The sequence below is a fragment of the Lactuca virosa genome, chromosome 4 (assembly GCF_052849685.1).
Source record: "Lactuca virosa cultivar CGN04683 chromosome 4, Lactuca_virosa_CGN04683_v6, whole genome shotgun sequence".
Taxonomy (NCBI): Eukaryota; Viridiplantae; Streptophyta; class Magnoliopsida; order Asterales; family Asteraceae; genus Lactuca; species Lactuca virosa.
In genome coordinates this window covers 247,619,965-247,634,071 of record NC_136429.1, presented here as the reverse complement: position 1 = coordinate 247,634,071, position 14,107 = coordinate 247,619,965, and positions in this window count along the sequence as shown.

Here is a 14,107-nt window from a genome sequence, read left to right as displayed (position 1 = left end):
GTGATCTTCATCTCTTTTGGATTTGACTGCCATGTCATCCACGTAGACTTCCATGGTGTCCCCCAATTTATCCTTGAACATCCAGTAAATTAGCATTTGGTATGTTGCACCTGCATTTTTTAAGACCAAAGGGCATAACAATATAGTAATATATACATGTTGGGGTTATGAATATGCTATTCTACTAGTCAGATGGTTCCATTTATATTTGTTTGAATCCAACTAAGGCGTCCATGAATGTTATCAAATCATGGCATGTCGTTTCATCTATCATGGAGTCAATGTGTGGCAAAGGGAAAGGATCCTTAGAGCAAACGTTATTAAGATCCGTGTAGTCCACACATACACACTATTTTTCATTCTTCTTTTATACTACAACCATGTTGGTTAGCCATATTGGGAACTTCACTTTAACCATTCATGTCTTAAGAAGTTTCTAAACATCCTCCTGGATGATTTGGTCCCTTTCGAGTCCAAAATTTCTTCTCTTTTGATGTATAGAACTGTCATCTCTTCGAGTTTACATGAAAAGCTTTTCCTTATTTCTTTTAGTAATGAAACTAGGTCCTTTTCGAAATCTTCTGGTATTGAGGATCCTATAAGTACTTTGGCTTCAAGATCCTTAAGGTCTAGGAGCACTTCTTTTAAGATATTGTTCTTTAGCTTCTAGTAGGTCTTGTGCCCTTTTCTATTACTGGTATTCTTTTCTTGGTACTGTGGAAGGCTTCATCGAGGTCTTGTAGCATTCTTTTGGTTCTTGTTGCTCACCAATGATCTTCATTATCCCCCAAGCGCTATGCATCTTGAAGCATTGATGGTACGTCACTGAAACTGCTTTCATGTCATGAATCTTGGACCAATCTAATATAACATTGTAGGAAGATAATGCATCATTAATACAAAAACTTTTCATAGAAATTACCCCTTCGATGTAGATGGGTAGTGTGATCTCTCCAATAGTATGTTTCGTTTCACCTTTGAATCCTATTAGTACTAAGTATCTCTTGATTATCTCGGATTATGTGATGTTCATCCTGGTTACAACATCTAAAAGTATGATGCTCACTAAATATCCTTCGTTTACCAGGATCCTTCTGACGAAGTGATTGGAGATATATAGAGTAATCATTAATCCATCATGGTGAGGATCCTGGGTGTTTTTCTATCATGTTCGTCAAAGATGATCTCCTTGGTGTTTGTTATCAACGTGTTCCTTTGGGTCCTTTCGTCCCTTTCTATCTTGGATGCGTTGTCGTGCCTTTATCTGTAGAATAAGAAGTTCCACAGATGTCAGATCCTCCAGAAATAACATAGATTACCTTGGCGTTATGAGGAGGGGATCCTGGTTTTCCAAGGATCCTCAAAGGATCTTGCTCCTTTTCCTTCGATCTTTCTTTTCGACATCCTAAGATCTCATTGAGATGTGCCTTGCTTAGGAGATAGCTAATCTCCTTTCTTAGGAGATAGCTAATCTCCTGGTTTTCTGAGGGCTATACAATCCTCAATGATGTGGCCCAAATCTTCATTGTATGCACACCATTTAGACTTGTCTTTGCAGCCACTTGTTTTCCCTCCATTCCTTAGCCAACTTGCTTTCCTGTTAAGATCCTACATGGCAAATATTAGACCTAAAATATCCATAGAAAAACAATAGCAATCGATCGTGGGGAATTCATCTTCTCCCCCCTTCATCGTTTAAGGCATTAACCCTATGATCATCAGGTTTGGAGTACAGTTTTGATTTGTAGGATCTTTGGGCCGAAGACCTATACTTCCTATTAGGATTGTAGTATGAATTTGGGGTGCTAGTCCTTTTTTCAATTTCTTGACTTCTTCTAGTCTGCTGAATCTCAGTACCCTAATTTTGACTTCATTTATTCTATTGCATGGGGTCATTATATGATCCTCATAGAATGGAGAATACTTCTTTAGGCTTATTTTAAAAGCTTCCACGGCAGTGGCCATGTCAATATTGGGAATGTTCAAAACTTCATTACCAAACCTGTTTACAAATTCTATAAGGGATTCCTTAGGATCCTGTACTATTCGATGTAGATCACTAGTTTGATCATTGTGTATGTCCTGCTACAAGAGAACTGGTCATTAAAAAGTTTAACTAAATGAACAAAAGAAGTAATAGAACAAGGAAGAACGTTAAGAAACCATTTTAAGACTGATCCTGTGAGGATTGAACCAAAACCCTTGCATAAACAAGCTTTTTTAAGTGTAATAAGATGGGAATGATTTCTATTATTTCCCTATATTGTGCTACGTGTTTTTCAGGATCTGTAGTTTGGTCGTAAGGCTTCATGCTGGGAGTCAAGAAGTGTTTTGCGACTTCAGTATCACCTATTGCGGGGGTAAATCTCGAGATCATGTGGCTTGTGGGGGATGCTTCTAGTATAGGTTGGACTATCCCTTGTAGACTCGAGATTATATGTGTCATTTGTTGAAGTTCCATAGCCATGATAGGACTTATACATGCATCAAGATCCTCAGAGTTAGTATTAAATGGAATAATATTTAGTAAGTAACCAGTGTCTTGGTTTTTAAGGGTAGTGAAGGTTTTGTTAGGATCCTACATCATAGGTGTTTGATTATTTGTGATTGCTCCCCAATTTGAAGGAACAGCAGGTACTGACATTGTAGTATGATGATTCCCTATGGATACTACACTATAAAAATCGAGGATCCTGGGTTGCAAAATCAAAGGTGTTGTTTCATGCGGTTTGTATATCTTTGCTCTTATTCTCTCCATTCCTTTGACAAATGTTTTATTGTACTCCTATTGTTGATTCAGTTGTTGGATTACCATCTTCACCATGGAGAAGAGTTCGATGTTATAGATTGGATAGGAGGATCCTAGAGTCCTAGGGATCCTGGATTCCTTTGGTTGATGATCAGAGAGGTGTTCATTTTAGAGGTATCCAGAGTTTTCCTCTGACCGGGAGGTCCATTTCGAGGTGGTGGAAGATTCTTTGGGGAAATGGGAGGACTAGAGGAAGAAGATAAAGTTGGTTGTGTAAACGGTTTTCGAGAATTATGAACACCAGAGCCCACAGTGGGCGCCAAATTGTTTTGGTATAAAATCGCTCAAATGGATATCAACCAAATTGCATGAGAGGTTGTGGTGTTGTAGTTTAAGTGATTAACGTAATTAGAACATAATTGCACAAGTGGATTACAAGTAAAGCCCTTGATTCTTGATAGGATCTCCGGCATAAAACCTTGGGAGGTGATAATGATCACATGCCTTGTATGACCTTATTGATATGAATGCAAACTGCATAGATGATGATAGAAATACGATTACAAGTGTTTGCCTAGCTCTAGGTCTATAACGTGTCAAAATATTGTTCCCGTTGTGTGAGTTTTAGAGGTGTATATATCGTCTAGGTTAAGTAACTAAAAGTCCGATATTTTTGGGATCGTGCTGAAATGGTATTTGCAACGTGCTTTGACTTGGTATTCCCATGTTTAAGCTTTGTTGAAGTGATTCTTTGTTGTGAATGAGTCTTATGTTGACTATTTCTGCACATGTGAGAAGTAAATAAGAAATATAGCCGATAAACCAGTTAGGAAATAATAATGGCGCTGTTTAGGATCCTAATGTGTGTTTCGGATCCTGAGATTCCTTTACGATTAGTGATCCTAGATAGGTTTAAAGATCCTTAGATATATTTGAGATCCAGGATCCTAGATAGGATTGAAGAAAATGGCCCTAACATTTGCCCATAAATTTTTCCTACAAAATATTTGAATTAATTTCAAGTATTCAAAGTGTATAATTTAATTAATTCGAAATAAAGGATTTGAAATTGAAACTCTAACATAAAAATTGTATCCGTTCGAAAGATATGATTATGTTTTCATATCACTTCTACATCGTCTGTGATCTGTATAAATAAGGGTTAACAGTTATCGATCTTCTATTACTTCTTTTAACTCTCTTTCAAGCGTTATCGGTTATGTTGAAGGTAAATTTCTTGTTCTGTTCTTCTCATTTTTCTTGCTTGATGATCATGGGTAAAAAGTCACACTGTTGTCGCTTGAACATCCTTACTCTTCCTAAAGAGGGCTTCCTCGATCAAAAAATCTTGTCTTACAAAGGGACTTGCTCTTTTGAAGATAACAACAATGAGTCCTTCAAATTGATCAGAGCTTTTCCTGCTGATGTCATTTTCAAGACTTTTTGATGCGGGCCCTAGTGTGGAGGATCGGGCCCTTGCATTCCTAGAGGCCCACGATCATGTGACTAAAGGGGCTTCACGGAAATGGCCATAACTTTGGCTACGAATCTCCGTTTCGGGCCTACGACCAGTCAAATCGAAGCTTGGAGCAAGGAGCACGTCTAGATAAGTCCCCAAAGGGGACTTACCTATTTTTGAATCCAGAAATCGCTTTCTAAATGGAGTTATCAACAATTTTGTTATTTTTCCTTAATTTTTGGGTTTTGTTTTTGGGTTTGTATTTGGCCCATGGACTTTTAGGGTTTCATTTTAATTTATGCTTCTTATTTAACTGTTTTTGATGTAATTTGGATGGTCGATCATCAATTTTATGAACTTTCGATTTTCTCCCAAATTCTGTGTGTTAACCCAGATTTTGAAGCCAATCCCACGGTATTCGTAGAATCAACGTGGTTTTGAAGAGATTGTACTGGCTATTCTTTTAGAATCAACAGGTTCATTCTTGGTTATCTTTGTGTTGTTTTTTTGCGCTGCATCACTTTTGATGCTAAGGCCAAACGTGGATTCGTCTTTCCTACTTGGGTTTGTTTACCTGAATATCCTTTCTCCTTGGGCTTGACATACCCTTTTTCTAGCATCATCTTTGAGTTCTTCGAAGTTAAAAAAATTTCTTCTTCTCAAACTGTGCCTATGACTTGGAGGATCCTTTTTTGGATTGAGCAGATGAATCAGTGTAAAAACATTGATATGGTGTTAGCTGAATTGGCCAATGTTTATGATCTTCAAAATTTTGGATCTTCTCATTTTCTGCTCAAAGTTAAAACCAACAAATCACATTTAATATTGAAAAGACAAAATTGCAAAAACTGGTCCCTGTGGTTTGTCAATTTTTGTGTGTAAGGTCCAAAAAAAATTTATTAGCAAAAAAGGTCCCTATTTGATGGTTTTGTTGCGGTTTTGGTCTCAACGTCGTTAAGTTTAACAGCATCGCTGTTAACTTTTGGCAAATGACGGATTTACCCTTGTCACCATTTCTGCAGTTTTATCTTTTTACCAAACTACAAGGAACAATTATGCAATTTTTCTTTTTCATTTTACTAAATTATTATATATTAATTATTTTAATTACTTTTTTCTTTTTAACTTTTTTCTTATTGTATTATATTTTTATTCGATTATTATATATTAATATATATTAGTTTTAATATATTATATTTATATATTTATAAATATTACTTTTTTATTATTAATTTTTTTATTTTTTTTTGAATTTCTTCTTTATTGCATTAATTCTTTTTTTATTGGATTATTATATATTAAATAATATTATTTTTAACATATAATATTTATGTATTAGTAAGTGTTACTTCTTTGGATTATTAAATTCATTTAATTAAATTTTTTAATTTTTTTATTTCGTTAATTGTTTGATTGGATTATTATATGTTAATAAATATCATTTTTAATATATTATATTTATATATTAATAAATATTACTTATTATTATTATTATTATTTTAATTGATTTTTTTAATTTCTTTGTTATTGTATTAATTATTTTTTATTGGATTATTATATATTAACAAATATTATTTTTAGTATATAATGTTTATCTATTAGTAAGTTTTACTTTATTGGATTATTAATTTCATTTAATTATTTTTTTTATTTTTTTATTGCATAGTTTTTTTATTGAATTATTAATTTAAAATTATTATTATTATTTATAATAAATAATATTTATTTAATTTTATTTTATTTCTTTATTGTTTTAAATAAAAATACCAAACACTCCGGGTCAGCACCTCCATTTGTTGCATTTTACCACCTTGAGTCGTCATATCATCTCACTGGAAATCATCGCTCATCGACTATAGTCGACCATTCTCGACGAAAACTACACCAGTTGACTACCCACACAATGTAAAATAAACCCCAGAAAGCATACTTCCTCCAGTCGACCATTCATTACAGATACCACCATCGATGACGACAATGTTAGATCGAGGGTTTTTAAACCACAATAACCACTACAGGCGGTGTCAAAGTTGAAGAACTCGTTATTCGGTACTCGTTCGGTTGACCGCCGAGTAGCGAATACTCAGATTTAGTAATTCATGTAGAAATATTTTTAGGGAAATTATAAATGTCAAAATTATAAGTTAAAATCATAAATTTATTGAAATATATAACAAATTTAGATATATGTGAATACACAAAAACTAAAATACACACGTTGATCTCACTTAATGAATAATTACTCAACTTATAATTTATATATAGTAACAGGGTTGGAGACGACCTGATAGTGGTTTGTTGTGACTAAGTGATGGTGATGGTGTTGTCCAAAATATGTTATCTTCCAAATATTTAAAATAAAAAGAGAATGTGGGGTGGGTGAGATTTTTTGCTATTTTTATTTGAAACAATAAAGAAAGAAATTAAATAAAATAAAAACAATTAAAAAGTATTATTTATTTTAAATAAAAATAATAAATTTAAATTAATAATCCAACAAAAAGAACTAATGCAATAAAAAAATAAAATAAAAATAATTAAATGAAATTAATAATCCAATAAAGTAACGATTACTATTAGATAAATATTATATGCTAAAAATAATATTCTTTAATATATAATAATCCAATAAAAAAGAATTAATGGAATAAAGAAGAAATTAAAAAAAATCAATTAAAAAAATTAATAATAAAAAAAGTAATATTTATTAATATGTAAATACAATATATTAAAAATAATATTTATTAATATATAAAAATCCAATCAAAACAATTAACTAAATAAAAAAGTTAAAAAAAAGTTAATTCAATGAATTTAATAATCCAAAAAAGTAACACTTACTAATAGATAAATATAATATTTATTCATATATAATAATCCAATAAAAAAGAATTCATGTAATAAAGAAGAAATTCAAAAAAAAAATTAATAATAAAAAAAGTAATATTTATTAATATATAAATATAATATATTAAAAATAATATTTATCAATATATACTAATCCGATAAAAAAATAATACAATAAGATAAAAGTTAAAAATGAAAAAGTTAAAAAGAAAAAAGTAATTAAAATAATTAATATATAATAATTCAATAAAATGAAAAAGAAAATTTGCATAATTGGTCCTTGTAGTTTGGTAAAAAGATAAAACTGCAGAAATAGTCACATGGGTAAATCCGTCATTTGCCAAAAGTTAACAGCCATGCTATTAAACTTAACGAAGTTGGGACCAAAACCGCAACAAAACCATCAAATAGGGACCTTTTTTGCTAATAAACTTTGTTTTGGACATTACCCACAGAAATTGACAAACTACAGGGACCATTTTTGCAATTTTGTCTATTGAAAATAAAAAGATGGTGCCCGGAAATAAAGGTTATTCTTTGTGGAAAACAACTCTATCCAAAGACTATCTCCTGCCAATAAAATGGGTTAAAAAAGGTAGGATTTTATTTAATTATTATAAGGATTCGGAAATTCACACTTCCTTATTTTTTTGTTTTGACATAGCTTTCAAGTTCAAGGAAGTTGTTCCAACTGCTGAAGATACTTAGGAGAAGATTGAAAGTTTTCTCGTTTTGCCTTAGGCAGTAAGATCTTGCAAGTTTTGACCATTCCAGCTTTTAAGAAGGTTATTCCACCACTTCTCTAATGTCGACTGGTAAGGATCCTTATTTTTACTTTTTTCATTTCGGGGATCTCAAATTGATGATGGTTCTTTTCAATTTTCAGGATCCAAAGCTATACATTCTAGTGCTCGCTTCTCCCTCTCAGAGCTTGATGAGGCCATGTCTAGCTGTCAACTCTCGCCCAAGAAGTAGAAGGCATCCTCATGGAGCACGCCTTGGAGATCAAGGAGGTGATTGTTAAGGTTAAGAGCAATGTTGATGTGGTTGGTTGGTGTGAAGCTCTGGACAAGTTGAATGATATGCATGTTAATGCCATTGAGGACCTTGTAAAGAAGAAGAAGAGAATGGAGGAAGTGAAAAACGAGACGGAGGATACACCAGTTGGGGGTGATCGAAACTTGAATTACGTTTGATTAATTTTTTAAAACAATTTAATTTTTTGGTATGTAAAACAATATTTTCTTTTCTTGGGTTGGAGGGAAACCCTTTTTTTTATTTGATGCTTTGGTTTTTCTCTTTTTTTTCCATGGTTGCTTTGGTTGTAAGAATAGGATAATGAATTTTTTTAAAGCTTTTCGGATAATTAAGATCCTAAGAAGTTTACAGTTTATAAACTATTATGATCTTAATGATCATAATAATCTGAAATAAATAACCATCTGAGCGGGATCCTCTAATATCCGGGATCCTTAAATTTTATTTAAAAATCGTCAAAGTTGCTGCAGAACTTTCTCAAAGAAAAAGAACTGTAAATGACAATCTTAGGTGTAAGGATAGATTGAACATGATGTCAGCTCAAACTCCAATTGATCTTTTGGTTATCTCTTTAAACATTACTTTGGATATGTTGTATCATCTTGAAGAGAGTTCTTCCGAATATGTTTTTGGGAGATGATCCCAACTTTAGAATTTATTGGGAGAAGTCCCAACTCAAGTAATATTGGGAAAGATCCCATATACTAATTCACTAAGGAAGATACGAACATAGAGTTTTACTAGGGAAAATCCCAACTTAAGAAATACTAGGGAAGATGCCAACTTAAGAAATACTGGGGAAGATCCCAACTTAAGAAATACTTGCAAAAATATTGGGGAAGATCCCAACATAGATTATACCGTCGAAGATCCCGACTTAGATTATACTGGGGAAAATCCCAACTTTAGATAATAACCAAGAAGGAGGTCATTAACTCTTTAGACCTTAGGATCTTAACATATGTTCAGAAATAAGAATGTTTTCAAGTCACTAAAGAGTGAAATGATCCCCTTACTCTCATCACATAGTAAGATATCGTGCGTCCAAGCGGGTTGTGGAAAACCAAACACTGATGAAAGAGGTTATTAACTATTTAAACCTTAGAGGCGATTAAGTACCCTTAACTGTAAGAGAGATGATCTGTTTGTATTCGTAGTGACTAGGATCGTTCACTTTTTACATGTTGCAAATGATAGCTTGGGGTGGGCGTTAGCTTGGCTAACATCCCTCTAATGCTTAAGTCAGTAGTGTTCATAGAATAAAAATAAACAAAGAAAAAGAATAAGGGTAAGGAGTAGGTATGTACCTCAACTTGGTTGTGATGAATTGTGACTAATTTGAGTTACATAAAGTATGCTTCAAAGTGTATAGCATTTCAGGATCTTGGCAAAATGATTCCTTCTAGGGTAGCTATCCAATATGCCCCCAATCCTGCTTTCAGATCAATGAGATAGGCATCACACTTTTGAGCATGTAGGGAGGCATTTTAGTTAGTGGTTGGCCAATATTATCCTGTTCTTAACACTTTAGATCACAAGGACCTGCCCCCAGTGTGGTTTCCCCAAACCCCTTCATATATGTCTTTTAGAACTTCCATGGATTTTTGGTCTTAGATATGGACATGTTATAGATTTCTTGTATAATACCAGAAGGATCATCACAAAGTGTGAGATCCTCATCTTGAACACTTTTTCCCTTTTTTATTCTTTTAGGATTGTACCATTATGGAGATAGTCTATAATGGGTTGTGTCGAGGATCTCAAATGTCTCCAAGGATCCTGACTGTTTGGATCGGGATTCTAAACATTGGGATCCTGATCAGAGGATAGAGGAATTAGGCCTACGATTGCTGCTATGTTGGTTGTCAAATCATGGTCGTCATGGTCATCTGGTCTCCTAGAGGGATCTTCTATCATTAGGATCATTATGTGGGTTATTGGGATCCTGGTGTCTGGCGGGATCCTGAGGGAAGACTCTAAGTTGTCTAATGCATCTACATCGGTGTTATCTTCTTTAGGAACTTGATTCAGACCAAAAAGCATCAAATTCAGAGGCTATTTTTTCAAGAATTTGAAGGTAGAGTGCTATTCTTTCGCCTTTAACTGCATAGAATCAACTAAAGTACTTAGTTATTAATAACAAATGTACATATACCTTAAGATCCCTGATATGAAGATCATTGGCCAGTTGTAGCCCCATGATCATTGTTTCATACTCTGATTCATTGTTACTAGCATTAAATTCACAACTAATAGTGTGGGGTAGGATATCCCCTGTGGTGATTTTATTATGATCCCAAGGCCCACGTCTCTAAATTTGGATGCTCCATCTGTAAAGAGTATCCACTCCCCCATGTTTTTTTTTGAATTCCTTGTATGACAACCCGAAATTTCTTTCGTCCAAACTGTTAAAAATAAATCAATTCGGAATTTATTTCTGCTCTTGTCAGCATTATCTCGGGTCTAATTAAATATTTTGAACTCAGTACAATCAATTTTTGGGTTCAAAAACGAGGTTTTCTAAGTCAAAGCATAGCATCCGGGCCAAACACCCCTTCGAGAGGAGTGTACGGCCGTAAACTCGAGTTTACGGCCGTACACCCCCACCCCACCCCTTGGCCGAAAACTCACCCCTATATAAGGGATGAGTGGCCTTCATTTCACACTTTACACATTTCATAAGCTTTCTATCACTACTCTCTCTCTATAATTTTCGAGTTTTTGCTCAAGGATCTTCAAAATGTAAGTGATTCTTCACTTCTATTGTGTTTCAATCCCTTTTCTAGTGATGAATCCATGTTTCATCTCATAAATTTCATCTTTTTCTAGATTTTCTCTCTCACCAAGAAGACCAAGAACACACACTAGTTCTTGGTGGCTAAAAACCTCATTCCAAGCCTCTTACAGTAAGTACTATTCCCTATGCTTGATATCTACTAGAAATCATTGATTATCACCTAAAAATCGACCCCAAATCATGAACACGAAATGGGTTTACAACCGTACTCCATTCAATGGCCGTAAACTCCATTTTTGGTCGATTATTGGCCTTTAAACCCTACTTTGAGCCATGCATAAGGCTTAGAATATTTCCAAGAGGCTAGAAAGGACCCTGGAACACCAAAAATCACACCTCTCACCAAGTGTTTACGGCCGTAAACTCATGGGCCGTAAACCCATAGGCCGTAAACCCATGGGCCGCAAACCCATGGACCGCAATCACTTGGGCCGCAAACTCATGGGCCGTAAACCCTGTTGGGCCGCAAACCCCTGACCATAGACTCTTGTTTACGGCCACAAACTACCCATCTTCAATCACGTGTGATTCTAACACTTAGTTTCAAGTGTTTCCTAGTCCTTAAGGTGGTTTCCTTCCATAACAAATAGTGTTATGTCCTCATCTAATACATATATGTGTTACCATATGTTAATAGGATCCACTTGCGTACGAAACATCAGTTGACACTCAGCATCCACACCGACCTTACGCTTGAATCTTACGAACTGTGAGTTCATACCCTTACGCTTTTCCGAATTTTCCATGTTTTCAGGGGGAATACAAGCAAAAGTACAGGGAAACTTGTGCTCAAAACATATTATTTTGCTTAAGATAACTATATGTTTAGAATGCTTTTAACATAGAAAACAGTTTTACCTAACGATTAAGAAATCAACTCGTAGAAACAGTTTTCAAAACTAAACCAACGAATTCGTGAATCATATCGTAAAATGTGTTATTTTATAAAGGATTCATACAAATCTTAAACAGAATTATCAGTACTATCACATACAAATTGTTAGTCTAAAGTTGGAGACATGCCCTTGGTAACACCCCCACAGAAACTGGGTGTAGGATTAGCACTTGTAACCAGAATCTCTTGTAGGGAGAACGTGACTATTGTATATAGATCTATACGAGACTGACATTCCCGCACCTCGCTGCTAGCTACAGTCGGACCGGCAGGTCTACGGTTGACAAAGTCATAAAAAGATATTGGCCCCGTTACATGCCATATCAAGTCTAAGTACGGTTATGACACTCACAACCTAGATAACAGTAACTTACATTTGTAATAATGAAACAAGTGAACTAACCTCAAAGTAATAACACCCTTAGGATTAGTTCACCACTTATTTATTAGTTTTATTTATGTAATAAGGCTAATACACCTCACAGGGAACAAACAATGTTTTTCAAGAAAGCTACGTCTAACGATACAAGTATGGTAGATACTTGTAAACCTCAGACAAGAACAGTTAACCATCTAACAACTTTTAGGGAAAATATAGGATTTTCCCGGGATAACTCAACCTTTCATAAACGGACTGTTTAACAAATATCTAATGGATAATCAAACATCTTTCATAAGAAAATACAGGATTTTCTTGGAAAACACGTTTCAAGGGATCATAGAAACATTTTTCACCAGAACTAAATACTTATGAACTCACCAGCTTTATGTTGATACTCTTTCAAACTGCTTGTATTCTCAGGGCAGCAATAGACAGGTACTTTTATCAACCTTTGGAGAAGACGGAGCATTTGGAGTCACGTCTTTTACTTTTGTTATATACTCTTATGTACAAACTATGTTTTCAAACAGATGTAAATAATCATATTGTAATGTAATGGTTGTGTTTGCTTTGCTTACTATGATACAACTGTTGTGATACTACACATGACGTCACCCGCCCCTTGACGTTTCCGCCGTCCGTATCAGAGCTATTGTTTATAGTGAACTAAGTATCCCAAACCTTACATGGTATACAACTATAAAAACTAAGGGGCTGAGTGCTCTGAACTAAAAGTATGTTTTTAAAATATAAGTATTTTTACGAAAAGTATACAAGTATACCTACATACCAGAAACAATATCATGAGTAGAACAAAACAAAAGTGTTTGGATGTTGAACATTGCGGTTAAACCTGGGCAGTTATGTAATCATGTCTAGGGTCAATATAGCCTGATCAACTATATTCATTCGAGACATGACCAACATGTGCTTGGGAGCGACTGTGGTGTTGCAGCCGGCCTAAAACTTACCAAGTATCCATACAACAAAACGTCGATAGAACAAATCAGACAACTTAAAATACTATAGGAGTATTTTACTCAGAGTCAAATACACTGTAGAAACTTGTTCCAAGTGTTACTACTCAGTCTTTCTTAGCGATAGTTTTACTTGCGTTAGTAATCCTTCCTTGTTTATCGCTTGGTAGAACGCTTTATCTATCATATAGAGATATACCTTGTTTCATATATCTTGATTCAAAAGTCTGAGGTGTTATCATTTTCTTCTTCCTGATATACTACAAGATGCGTCCAAAGAAAAGACCCAACAGAAAGAACAACAATCTTCCAACAGATCCGACACCGCCACTTCCTCAGTTCGATCCCGCTATGTTTCAGGCAGCCGTTACTGCTGCTGTGGCTGCTGCGATGTCACAGATAAATCCTGGTGGATCTGGCGGCCCGGGAGGTGGTACTCATCCCCAAATTCATGAAGGTAGTCAGGGGCACCAGAAGGAGTGCTCCTATAAAGATTTCATGAATGCAAAACCCACATCTTTAGAAGGCAATGGAGGTGTTATTGCCCTGACTCGATGGTTCGAGAAGATCGAGTCTATTTTGAAATTTGTTCATGTTCTGAGGCCAACAAGGTGAAATTCGCCGCTTGCATTTTCAACCAACAGAGCATTGACCTGGTGGAATGGTCGGGTCAAATCTTTAACCCTGCCAATAGCAAATGCTAGGGGTTGGGAGAGCTTGAAGGAGCTCATGCTAGCTGAGTACTGCCCACGAGGCGAAATGCAGAAACTAGAGCACATACTCTGGAACCTAAAGATGAAGGGTTCCGACATTGCTGCTTACACTTCTAGGTTTGAAGATCAAGCACTTCTTTGCCCGGGTATGGTCACCCCGGAAAGCAAAAAGATTGAGAGATACATTTGGGGACTGACACAACCAACCAAAGGAAATGTCTTGGCTGCTCGGCCAGCTACATTTGATAGC